Below are 13,246 nucleotides of genomic sequence, written 5' to 3'. Positions count from 1 at the left end.
CTATAAAATATTAGTTTGCATTGCTGAAATCATTGTTTTAATTCTAGTCTATCACAACTGGTGGCTAGAGTCCCAAATGAGTCCACATGAACAAATCTTTCTGATCTACATAATCTGCTTTAAAAGTTAATACTAAACATTTTTATTCTACATTATTCTTCACTGGCACTTAGGGAAATATTAAGTTAATTTTTATTATTCTATGCCAACTTCATTCATAAGGTTTCTATGCCATCTGTACCACTCTCATACACTCAATGCAGAGTTTTAGAAATATTGCTTAAATAGCTAAATAAGTTTGTTTTTTTTAACTTCAGGGTAAGTATCATTTTATCTTCTTCAACAATATCGAAGTTACTCTTGGCCACATCATAAATAGATGCCTATCATGGAATGAGCAAACCAACAAATCATAGTTACCTCTTTCTTACAAAGTGACTCTGTCTTTTAGGAAGTAAAAAGAATTTTGTAAATGAAGCAAAGAATCAAATCCATTTTGTTGCTATAAAATGTCCACAGGTACAAAACAAACTGCTGTACGAATCAAATAATTATTCCTGAATGTCGACTCTGGGCTTTATGTGGGTAAAAATTACCACAAAATGAGCATTTTTTTTTTTAACACTTCAAGAACTCCTAAGTTTTTTCACTTAAAAATTCAGTTTTGGATAAACTAGAGGTATAGTGACAATGTAAGACAAAAATGAATACAAATGACCCATTTGTTTTACTGTCAAGAATGCCAATTATAAGGGGTGCCTGGGTGGCTCAGTCCGTTGAGTATCTGCCATCAGCCCAGGTCACGATCTCACAGTTCATGAGTTTGAGCCCCGCAACAGGCTCTGTGCTGTCAGCTCAGAGCCTGGAGCCTGCTTTGGATTCTGTGTTTCCCTCTCTCTCTGCCCCTACCCTGTTCACATTCTGTCTTTCTATATCAAAAATAAATAAACCTTAAAAATTTTTTTAAATGACAATGATAAAAAATGGGTTTGAGATGAAAATATAAGTTGAGATAAGAAACTTTTGGAAAGTCAGTTCAGAATATTTCAAAAATTGCATCATTCATACAAACTGCCCCCTCCACCCTACCTCTTTAATTTTCATATTTCCATTCATGGTCTATTTTTCCACTTTTTAAGAGTTAGAATCATCTTTGATTTTTTTTCACCCTTTCCCTCCACATCAATTGTTAGGAATTGACAGAAAAGAATTTCATTGAAATGTTTCTCATCACTGCCTCTCCCATTGAATGAAGTATAGGCTTCACAGCATGGAATTAAGACTTTTCATGGTTTCAATCAATCTTACCTACTTAGTTTTGCTTCCTCCTACTCATTTCATAAAATTCTCTTTCCAATGCCTTTAAATCTGGGGCCTCTATCTTAAGTGAATTCTTAAGAATGTTCTTACTCTATTCTTTGATATCAGCCATCTATTATCCATCTAGGTTTTTCCAATAGATTTTAACCCAATTTTAATTAGACTTATTCTCTGAATAACGGCAACACTTCATTTTGCACTTCGTTCATTCAGTGATTGCTTGTTTTCTACATCTTTTTTAATATGTATGTGGCCTACAAAACATAGCCTTAAAATGTTGTGGGAGGTCCGAGAGTTATAATATAGTATATAGGTATTACCTGTGAAGTATAATCCTCTCTTAAGGGAAAAGCAAGAATGGACACCAAAAAGATAGCTGTTTTTTTTTTTTTTAATGTGCTCATTAAAAAAACATTTGTTTACATGAATTCCAGACAGATGAACTTACTCTAGCTATAGGAAAGATTTCATGCCACAGGCAAAGGATCTACTTTGATCATCCTTTAAACCCGTAGAGAAAACTATACTAATTCTCCATTAGGGACTAAATAGTTATTCAACTGGGACCATCGCTGAGCAAGAGATGTTTTATTAAAGCAGTTAACTTCCTCCTCTGTATGGTCTCAGAAAATCAAAGCCAATGTCGATTGAAGTTAATGAGTTATTACAGAAGGTAAAACAGTAACTAATTTATGATCATTTAATCCTAGATTTAGAAGATTTCATGTTGTAATTAGCACTTTTTCTCTCAGATAGTCCTTCAAAGATGGGATATGTTTTGCTTTAAGAGATATTTCAAAATAAGGGATTTTCAAACATCTACCTGTAAGTATTCTAGTGCTTAAATTCTCGCAGCATAGAAATCTATACTGGTAACAGTCCAGGGTTATGATCCTTGTTTGTTTGTTTTTTTTAATTTCTACAAAATATAGAACTGTCCACCTTTCCCATGAGCTCTTTTCATACACATAAAGAATAATAATATTCAATTATTTCACCATTTTCTTTTTTAAATGAATTATTCTTTTTTTATTTTTTTCTAACATTTATTTATTTTTGAGACAGAGAAAGACAGAGCATGAATGGGGGAGCGTCAGAGAGAGAGGGAGACACAGAATCTGAAACAGGCTCCAGACTCTGGGCTGTCAGCACAGAGCCTGACGCGGGGCTCAAACTCATAGACCGCAAGATCATGACCTGAGCCGAAATCGGATGCTTAACCAACTGAGCCACCCAGGCGCCCCTTAAATGAATTATTCTACTTCCTTAATTTTTTTTTTATCAGAGAGACACTATTACTGAAAATCTGTGACCACAGTTTTTATTTTTCTCTTTGACTTTCTTCATATATTCCAGATTTTTCTTTAGATGAATACACCACAAATGCTCAGAGTAATAAAGAGGAGCATTACCAAAAGCAAAAATATATTTGTTCCTGGCTCTTAAAAATATTTCTTGCATTTTACAAGTCTAAGGTCTAATAATACCTCCATGGTTTCTAAATTGTATTTCTTAGATGTGTAGGAACTGATGTAGTAATGCGGGAACAGGAAACTTCTATAAAAACCTAATAGAAAAGGCATATTCACCACTGATAAAACTGATAAAACTACACAGATCATATTGAACACCAATTTTTTTGCCATCTTTCATGAATAGGGTTTGATACACTGTAAATATTTAGCAAATGTTTTCTATTAATAAAAATTGGATACTCATTGAATACTACTGCTACTCAATGATCAAAAAATGGATTTTAAGAGATTAGATACACAGATAAATCTTTATTTAGTAAAAAAAAAATACAACTGATAATTTTTATTAAATGCAGTGTTTTAGGGTAAAAACTTCATGGTTTTCATGGAGAAAAATATTAATACAGATAACTGAGCCCACAGAAATACAAAAAATCATAAAGGTCTACTATAAACAATTACACACCTACAAACTGGACAACCTGGAAGAAATGGAAAAATTCATAGAAACATACAACCTACCGAGACTGAATAAGGAAAAAGTAGAGAATCTGAACAGATCAATTCCTATTAAAGAAACTGAATCACTAACTAAAAATCTCCCAACAAAGAAAAACCCTGGACCAGATGGCTGCACTGCTGAATTTTACCAAATATTTGATGAAGTATTACACCACTTATTTTCAGTATTCAAAATAAGGGAAGAGAAGGAAAAACTTCCAAACTCATTTTAAAGCCAGTACTTTCTTATGCCAAAGCCAGATTCAGATACTCTAGAAAAGAAAACTATAGGCCAGTATCCCTGATGAATCTAGATACAAAAATTACAATATTTTCAACAAAATATTAGCAAACCAAATTCAGCAGCACATTAAAAGGATCATTCACCATTAATGAGTGGGATTTATCCATGGTCTGCAAAGATGGTTAAACATATGCAAATTAATCAATGTAATACATCACATTAATAGAATGGAAGAAAAGAATCATATGATCATCTCAACAGATACAGAAAAAGCATTTGACAAAATTCAATATCCATTCATTACAAAACACAACAGATTAGAGAAATAAGAAACAAATCTCAACATAATAAAGGCCACGTGTGACAAATCTGCAGCTAACATCATATTCAATAGTGAAAGGTTGAAATTTGTCCTCTTACATCAGGAACAAGACAAGAGTGCCCACTATCACCACTCCTGCTCAACATAGTACTGTAAGTCCTAGCTAAAGCAATCAGGCAATCAATCAGCCAATCAATAAATAAAATAAAATAAAGTAAAATAACAGTAACAGAATTGGAAAGGAAGAAGTAAAATTCTATTTTCAGATGACATAAATTATATATAGAAAATCCTAAAGACAACCAAAACTGTTCAAACTAATCCACAAATTCAGTAAAGTGGCAGGATACAAAATTAACACGCAAAAGTCAGTAGCTTTTCTGTACACTAACAATAAATTTTCTGAAAGAAAAAGAAAAAGAAATTGATCCCATTCAAAATGACATCAAAAACAATAAAATACCTAAGAAGTTTCATCACAGAGGTGAAAGATCTCTATTCTGAAAACTGCAGACACTGATGAAAGAAATTCAGGATGACACAAATAAATGAAAAGGTATCCCATGTTCATAGATTGGAAGAATACTGTTAAAATATCAATACTACCAATAGCCATCAATAGACTCAATACAATCACTATCAAGGTTACAACTGCATTTTTTATAGAAAATTAAAAAAACAAGTTTTCAATATTTACTTTTTTTTTGAGAGAGAGAGACAGAGCATGAGCAAGGTAGGGGCAGACAGAGAAGGAGACACAGGATCCAAAGCAGGCTCCAGGCTCTGAGCTGTTAGCACAGAGCCCGATGCAGGGCCTGAACTCATGAACCACAAATCATGACCTGAGCTGAAGTCAGATGCTTAACCAACTGAGCCACCCAGGTGCCCCTACAGAAAATTTTTAAAAATACACTCAAAATTTATATGGAACCACAAAAGACTCTGAATAGCCAAATCAATCCTGAGAAGAAAGAACAGAACAGGATCATACTTCCTAATTTCAAACTATACTGTAAAGCTATAGTGACTAAAACAATATGGAAATGGCATAAAAAGAGACAAAAAGAGACCAGTGGAACACAATCCAGAGCCCAGAATAAACCAGAGTATATATGGCCAACTAATATTTGACAAGGGAGCCAAGAATACTTGGTGTAGAAAAAATAATCTCTTTAATAAGTGGTGCTGAAATAACTGGATATTCACATACAAAAGAATGAAACTGGACCCAAACTTTGCACCACTCACAAAAATTTCCTCGAAATGGATTAAAGACTTAAATGTAAGACCTGAAATTATGAAATTCTAGAAGAAAACAGGAAAAAAGCTCCTTGACATGTGTCTTGGCAATAATTTTCTAGAAATTCCAGCTAAAGCACAAGCAACAAAATACAAAATAAACAAAGGGACCATACCAAACTTAAAAGTTTCTGCACAAAGAAATGTGTCAACAAAATGAAAAGACAATCTATAGAATGGGAAAAAATGTTTGTAAACCATATATCTGATGAGGGGTGAATACCCAAAAAAATATTTTAAAAACTCCTACAATTCAATAGCAAAAAAAAAAAAAAAAAAAAAAAAATCCCAAATAGAATTTAAAAATGGGCAAAGCAACTGAATAAATATTTTTGCAAAAAAGATGGTCAACAGATACATGAAAAAATGCTTCAAAATCACTAGTCATTAGAGAAATGCAAATTAAAACCACAATGAGATATCTCATGCCTGTTAGAATGGACAGCATTAAGAAATGAGATGATAAATGCTAGCATGCATATGTAGAAAAGGGAAAACCTTGTGCACCGATGGTGGGACCGTAATGTAAGTATTTGGTACAGTCACTATGGAAAACAGTATGAAGTTTCTTCATAAGAATTAACAATAGAACTACCATTTATCCAGAAATGTTACTTCTGGGAATATATCTAAAGGAAACAAAAACTCTAACTTGAAAAGATATCTGCACTCCCATGTTCACAGCAGCATTATTTACCATACGAAGACAAGGAAAACAACCTATGTGTCTATCAATAGATGAATGGATAAAGAAGTAATATATATATATTTCACACACACAAACAATGGAATATTACTCATCTATAAAAAAAAAACAAGGAAATTCTATTAACCGGGACAGCATGGATGAAACTTGAAGGCATACTGCTAAGTCAGACAGAGAAAGACAAATACTGTATGATCTCACTTAAATGCAGAATCTCAAGAAACAGAACAAAACAAAACACCTAACTCATGGAAAAAGAGGTAAGACATGTGGTTACCTAAGGCAGGGGCTGAGGGGAGATAGAATTAAAGAAAAGTGGTCAAAAGGTATAAACTTCCAATTATAAGATAAATAAGTAATAGAGATGTAATGTACAATATGATTGCTATAGCTAACGCTGCTGTATGATATACAGGAATGTTGTTAAGAGAGTATATCTTAAGAATTTTCTTCACAAGAATTTTTTTCTTTTTATTTTATCTATATGAGATAATGGATGTTAACTAATCCTATTGTGGTAATCATTTCATAATATATGTTAATCAAACAATCATTCTGTGTACCTTAATCTTATATAGTGATATATGTCAATCCGTTCTCAATAAAACTAAAAATAATTACAAATGAATCGGGTTTGAAAAAATTTGAATTTAAATTTAAGATGATTTTTGTGCTAGCCTTCTACATCTTTTTTTTTTACATGAGCTATGTTAATATTTGTCTTTACAAAATTTCCCTCTTTTGTATGTGATGCTCCATAAACTTCAAGATATTTCTGAAGTGGTTTCTGCCCTCCAAATTACTATATAGGTTTCTAAAATCTGTCTTTAGGTGTGGTCTTCATGTTATCATATTCAACACTAATTAAGTTGTTCAAACATATTGGGTTAACAAAACACCCTCAATGAAAAAGCACTGCTTCTATGCCACAGATGACAAGTCTTTAGGTATATATTTTCATTTGCTTGATCTCCCTTGCATTTATTATAGAGAGATACAGCATATTTTTTTTTCTTTTATTTGGTGGAAATAGCCTGCATGAGAGAAAAGCAAAAGAAAGGAAAAGGAAAAGTTACAAAAAAAATTAACAGCATGGATTACAGTCTCTCAATCTACTGGGTTTTTCATAGAAAACTAATTAGAGGCAAAGAGACTATTTTATCTCAATACCAGAAGGTAGCTTATAAACAAAGGGGGAAACTATTTGCTTTCCACTGTGTTTTACAAACTGAAATAGCAAAATATTTTAACTTTGAGATAACGAGAAATGTAAATTTAAAGGTTCAGGAGACACTCAATTTAATGTCATTCATGACTCTTCACACAGAAGCCTTTACTGGTTTTCTTTTTATCATACGAAATGCACAAATATTAGATCCTAGTACATCAAAGTTATGTAGTACACATCTCACCATGATGAATATTATAATCCTTGAATGTAAAAGCTATATTAGTAACAAAATAAAATCAATATGTTTCCCAAAGATAATCAGTACTCAGTTACTTTCATGAGGCCACATAAGGCAGTCAGTAGAGATAACATTAAATATATTTGTTTGCTGAAATGAAGGCTATTATAATTACCAATATATTTGCCCAGGCAAATCAGTATTACTCACAGCCCTGCCTCTTACATATAGCTCTTCAACTGATAAAGTTCTTATCACAAGTCATTAAAATAGTGGCTAATAGATACAAGAAAACAGAGTTAATTTTAAAAGGAAATACTATTCACTGAAACTGAATAAAATCTGGGTAAAATAAAGTTTGAAAAAATAAAATCAATTAAAGCCCATCCATTAAAGAAAGTCTGACTCCAATTCCAAATTACACATGTGGCTCTCTGTAGCAGAAAGTCTTCTCTATAGAGGATAAAAATAGATGAACTTACAAAATGCAGCAGCGCCTTGTTTAATCACAGCAGGACAACTGAGTATATTCTCTCAGAATTCTTCTTGGGTACATTTCCTGAAAAAGAAAATTTAAATAAACTTAAAGGCTAACTTAAAAAAATTAACTATAAGGAAACTAAGTTTGTGTAATGGAAAGACCGACCACACAAATACTGTACAAATTGTAGGCCTATCTAAATAGTCACGAAACCATAATATCACAGTGTTCCTAATGCCATTTGTGCCAATATTCAGGTCATGAGAAAGAATTTCTATCAATTTCTAAACAGTTCCAAAATATTTAGATACCTCAGTATGTTAAGAATGGGTCAACTGAAGGTTTATTTTCTGTAAGACAAAAAAAAAGTTGTTTGTATCATGTATGTGCTGCTGAGCAGCTAAGACACTCAGCAATGACTCCAAAGTCAGAGGACAAACAAAAACTCCCAACTAGAATACCTGGTCCCACGTTGATACAGTTATTTCATGATGATTAGCCTGAAATCAACAGAATGTTTGAAATATAATGAGGGTTGATGGAGGGTGGGAGGGAGGGGAAAGTGGGTGATGGGCATTGAGGAGGGCACCGGTTGAGATGAGCACTGGGTGTTGTATGGAAACCAATTTGACAATAAATTTCGTATCAAAATAAAAAAAGAAATATAATGAGGATGAATAAAAATATGACATACTTGAAGGATATACAAAACAACACTGTGTGAAGCTAAGCAACAGGTTCACTTATGGATCCTTAGACATTCTAAGCAGCATATCAAGAAGAAACAAGCCAGGTGGGTGCACTCCCTCTTACATCCCTATGTATAAAACAGCACTAACTATTCCATCCTTCATTTGTTTTAGAATTCACTCCAATAGAAGGCAAACATGACTACAATATTGAATTGCCTATGTGTGCTCGAAAGGAGTAACAATGTCAATTGTCCATTCAGTGAGCTGAACATTAATCTCTTAGAATCTCCCCTTATTCTTTTTTCTATGAAGAAAGATCACAAGGTAGTATTTTAACAAACTATTAGAAGATATTATTGATCATTTTTCAAAGAATGTATAAAGTAACATTGTAGTTGTAGATAAAATATGACATGTTCATATGAAATATTATATATAATATGAATTATATATAATATGAAATATGTGTAATATGAAATATTATGTGTAATATGAAATATTATATTTATACATCTATTTATAGAATCGATATACAGGGAGCAAAGTGAACATTGTAAAATAGCTGTCTGAAATTAGCTTGTCTATAGAATTAGTAAATTGACTTACAAAAGTCAACTGCTGCCGCTAGGAACACACTGTAGCCATATCTTGTAGAAAAACGAAATTCAGACTATATACAACAAATTGAAAACCAGATAAGTCAGAGAAATAACAATAACAACAAAAGTTTCCATAAGGGAAGAATAAAGTATATAGAACTATGAGAATTGCTATTAATTTTTGTTATTATCAATGCAGTTTTAAACACAAATAAGTCTTTTATTTCTACTTTCACTGCATATTTTTAAATAAGTTGCCTATTTTCAAATACCCAAAATATAAAGAATATGACCAATCAAATACCCATCAACAACTGCAGATGATTTCTTTTACAATTAAAGAAAGGTATCCTTCTTGGGCTCAGAATAGTCCAACTGCTGTCATCCAGCTTTAACTATGGCTACCTTGTTTTGCTTAAATTAAACTGGATAGCTTAAAATTTTTACGTTTCAAAAGACCTCATATTTACAGATTATATAATTTAAATGGACTTTAGTTATTAAAATCTGAGTTTCAAGTAGAAAGTATTGCAAAATATCAACGGATCTATTAGCATAATGAAAACAAATAGAAACCCTAACAAACTGTTCAAAAATTATACTGTCATTAATTGCATGAGACCACTAGTAGGCATTATGTTACTTCATCATTTTAGGCTTTCCGAGCTGGCCTTTCAAAGCTTAATAAACCAGATGCTTTTCTTCTTCATATGTCCCTATTCAACATTTACTTCCCTTTGTGTAATAAGGCATGACAGTCAACAAAGGGAGGAAGGTAGATGGGAGGAAGAGGAATAAGAGATAGGAAGTAAGGGAAGAAGGGAGATAAAACAAACCTTACATAAAGAGATATGTATTTGGGGAAAGGAGGGATTCTAAGACTAAACTGTAGTGACCACAGTGTTCTTATATATTTTGGCATGTGGTGAGGTGGGTGTCAAAATTATCTCTGTATAAGTAACTGGGGAGAATGCTGAGAGAGAATTAAGTAAATAGAAAACTGCATAGATAAATTTATCCCACAAATAAATTATACAAGCAGAAATAGGAGAATGTCATGATTTAATTAACAGATGGTACATAATGACTAGATATGTGATTTATCTTTCAAACCATTCTGCCATGATGAATACTGAAGATTCTTTTGCAAAAAGGGAGAATATAGGTTACAGTTGTTTCACTAAAAATTGTGAAAATTTCGTTTCACTAAAAATGCTGGATGGGTTTGGGTATTCAAATTGAGCATAGCACATCTAATGGTGTTCCAGTAACTTGAAACATGTTCACTTTTGTATTTTAATTATAAATGTTTATCCAAAATAGTTTATTTGCATACTTACTATGCCAAACTTCCAGTAAATGGGATAAACTGTTCTATTATAATACAATAGGATCAATATACATCATTCCACTTGAGTTTGCAAAGGAGAAACAAATCTGATAACCTAATAATCAAAATATAATGGTGATTTAATACTATCTATAATAATCTGTACCTCTAAACAAGTAGCTGGGCTTCAAATTGATATATCCATCAATATTTATCTATTTATCAAACTATCTGCTTTCATATGCTTGTAATATAGAAGTATATGTATCTGTAAAATTAAAAAATCTCTTCCTGCATTAATTCAGTGGATATATTTATATTTAATGTATTTTTATTGAAGTTTATATCAACTGCATTTTGTTGATTGCAACATTGCTGCAAAGTACTACTGAACCCCCTATCTATGTCTAGAAGGTGCTTTCATTATGATATAAATCATTATTTAACTGTAATTTTTAAAAAAAATTTTTTTACATTTATTTATTTATTTTTATAATATATGAAATTTATTGTCAAATTGGTTTCCATACAACACCCAGTGCTCATCCCAAAAGGTGCCCTCCTCAATACCCATCACCCACCCCTCCTCCCTCCCACCCCCCATCAACCCTCAGTTTGTTCTCAGTTTTTAACAGTCTCTTATGCTTTGGCTCTCTCCCACTCTAACCTCTTTTTTTTTTTTCCTTCCTCTCCCCCATGGGTTTCTGTTAGGTTTCTCAGGATCCACATAAGAGTGAAAACATATGGTATCTGTCTTTCTCTGTATGGCTTATTTCACTTAGCATCACACTCTCCAGTTCCATCCACGTTGCTACAAAAGGCCATATTTCATTTTTTCTCATGGCCATGTAGTATTCCATTGTGTATATAAACCACAATTTCTTTATCCATTCATCAGTTGATGGACATTTAGGCTCTTTCCATAACTTGGCTATTGTTGAGAGTGCTGCTATAAACATTGGGGTACAAGTGCCCCTATGCATCAGTACTCCTGTATCCCTTGGATAAATTCCTACAAGTGCTATTGCTGGGTCATAGGGTAGGTCTATTTTTAATTTTCTGAGGAACCTCCACACTGCTTTCCAGAGCGGCTGCACCAATTTGCATTCCCACCAACAGTGCAAGAGGGTTCCCGTTTCTCCACATTCTCTCCAGCATCTAGAGTCTCCTGATTTGTTCATTGTGGCCACTCTAACTGGCGTGAGGTGATATCTGAGTGTGGTTTTGATTTGTATTTCCCTGATGAGGGGCGACGTTGAGCATCTTTTCATGTGCCTGTTGGCCATCCGGATGTCTTCTTTAGAGAAGTGTCTATTCATGTTTTCTGCCCATTTCTTCACTGGGTTATTTGTTTTTCGGGTGTAGAGTTTGGTGAGCTCTTTATAGATTTTGGATACTAGCCCTTTGTCCGATATGTCATTTGCAAATATCTTTTCCCATTCCGTTGGTTGCCTTTTAGTTTTGTTGGTTGTTTCCTTTGCTGTGCAGAAGCTTTTGATCTTCATAAGGTCCCAGTAATTCACTTTTGCTTTTAATTCCCTTGCCTTAGGGGATGTGTCGAGTAAGAGATTGCTATGGCTGAGGTCAGAGAGGTCTTTTCCTGCTTTCTCCTCTAAGGTTTTGATGGTTTCCTGTCTCACATTCAGGTCCTTTATCCATTTTGAGTTTATTTTTGTGAATGGTGTGAGAAAGTGGTCTAGTTTCAACCTTCTGCATGTTGCTGTCCAGTTCTCCCAGCACCATTTGTTAAAGAGGCTGTCTTTTTTCCATTGGATGTTCTTTCCTGCTTTATCAAAGACGAGTTGGCCATACGTTTGTGGGTCTAGTTCTTGGGTTTCTATTCTATTCCAGTGGTCTATGTGTCTGTTTTTGTGCCAATACCATGCTGTCTTGATGATGACAGCTTTGTAGTAGAGGCTAAAGTCTGGGATTGTGATGCCTCCTGCTTTGGTCTTCTACTTCAAAATTACTTTGCCTATTCGGGGCCTTTTGTGGTTCCATATGAATTTTAGGATTGCTTGTTCTAGTGTCGAGAAGAATGCTCGTGCAATTTTGATTGGGATTGCATTGAATGTGTAGATAGCTTTGGGTATTATTGACATTTTGACAATATTTATTCTTCCAATCCATGAGCAGGGAATTTCTTTCCATTTCTTTAAATCTTCTTCAATTACCTTCATAAGCTTTCTATAGTTTTCAGCATACAGATCTTTTACATCTTTGGTTAGATTTATTCCTAGGTATTTTATGCTTCTTGGTGCAATTGTGAATGGGATCTGTTTTTTATTTGTCCTTCTGTTGCTTCATTGTTAGTGTATAAGAATGCAACTGATTTCTGTACATTGATTTTGTATCCTGCAACTTTGCTGAATTCATGTATCAGTTCTAGCAGACTTTTGGTGGAGTCTATCGGATTTTCCATGTATAATATCATGTCATCTGCAAAAAGAGAAAGCTTGACTTCATCTTTGCCAATTTTGATGCCTTTGATTTCCTTTTGTTGTCTGATTGCTGATGCTAGAACTTCCAGCACTATGTTAAACAACAGCGGTGAGAGTGGGCATCCCTGTCGTGTTCCTGATCTCAGGGAAAAAGCTCTCAGTTTTTCCCCGTTGAGGATGATGTTAGCTGTGGGCTTTTCATAAATGGCTTTTATGATCTTTAAGTATGTTCCTTCTATCCCGACTTTCTCAAGGGTTTTTATTAAGAAAGGGTGCTGGATTTTGTCAAAGGCCTTTTCTGCATTGATTGACAGGATCATATGGTTCTTCTCTTTTTGTTAATGTGATGTATCACGTTGATTGATTTGCGAATGTTGAACCAGCCCTGCATCCCAGGGATGAATCCCACTTGATCATGGTGAATAAT

The 13,246-nt window shown here is 33.5% G+C and overlaps 1 protein-coding gene across 4 annotated transcripts in view; it reads right to left on the bottom strand.

Annotated features, from left to right (window-relative positions):
* The window catches only part of MARCHF1 (membrane associated ring-CH-type finger 1), an 874,367-nt gene that overhangs the window by 569,739 nt on the left and 291,382 nt on the right, over positions 1 to 13,246 (bottom strand). For all 4 annotated transcript variants that reach the window (XM_045463907.1, XM_045463928.1, XM_045463961.1 and 1 more), the window contains exon 2: positions 7,759 to 7,835. The gene's annotated coding sequence lies outside the window, so the exon portion shown is untranslated. The remainder of the gene's footprint in view (positions 1 to 7,758; positions 7,836 to 13,246) is intronic.

The sequence above is a fragment of the Leopardus geoffroyi genome, chromosome B1 (genome assembly GCF_018350155.1).
Source record: "Leopardus geoffroyi isolate Oge1 chromosome B1, O.geoffroyi_Oge1_pat1.0, whole genome shotgun sequence".
Lineage (NCBI taxonomy): Eukaryota > Metazoa > Chordata > Mammalia > Carnivora > Felidae > Leopardus > Leopardus geoffroyi.
This window is presented reverse-complemented; position numbering and strand designations above follow the sequence as displayed.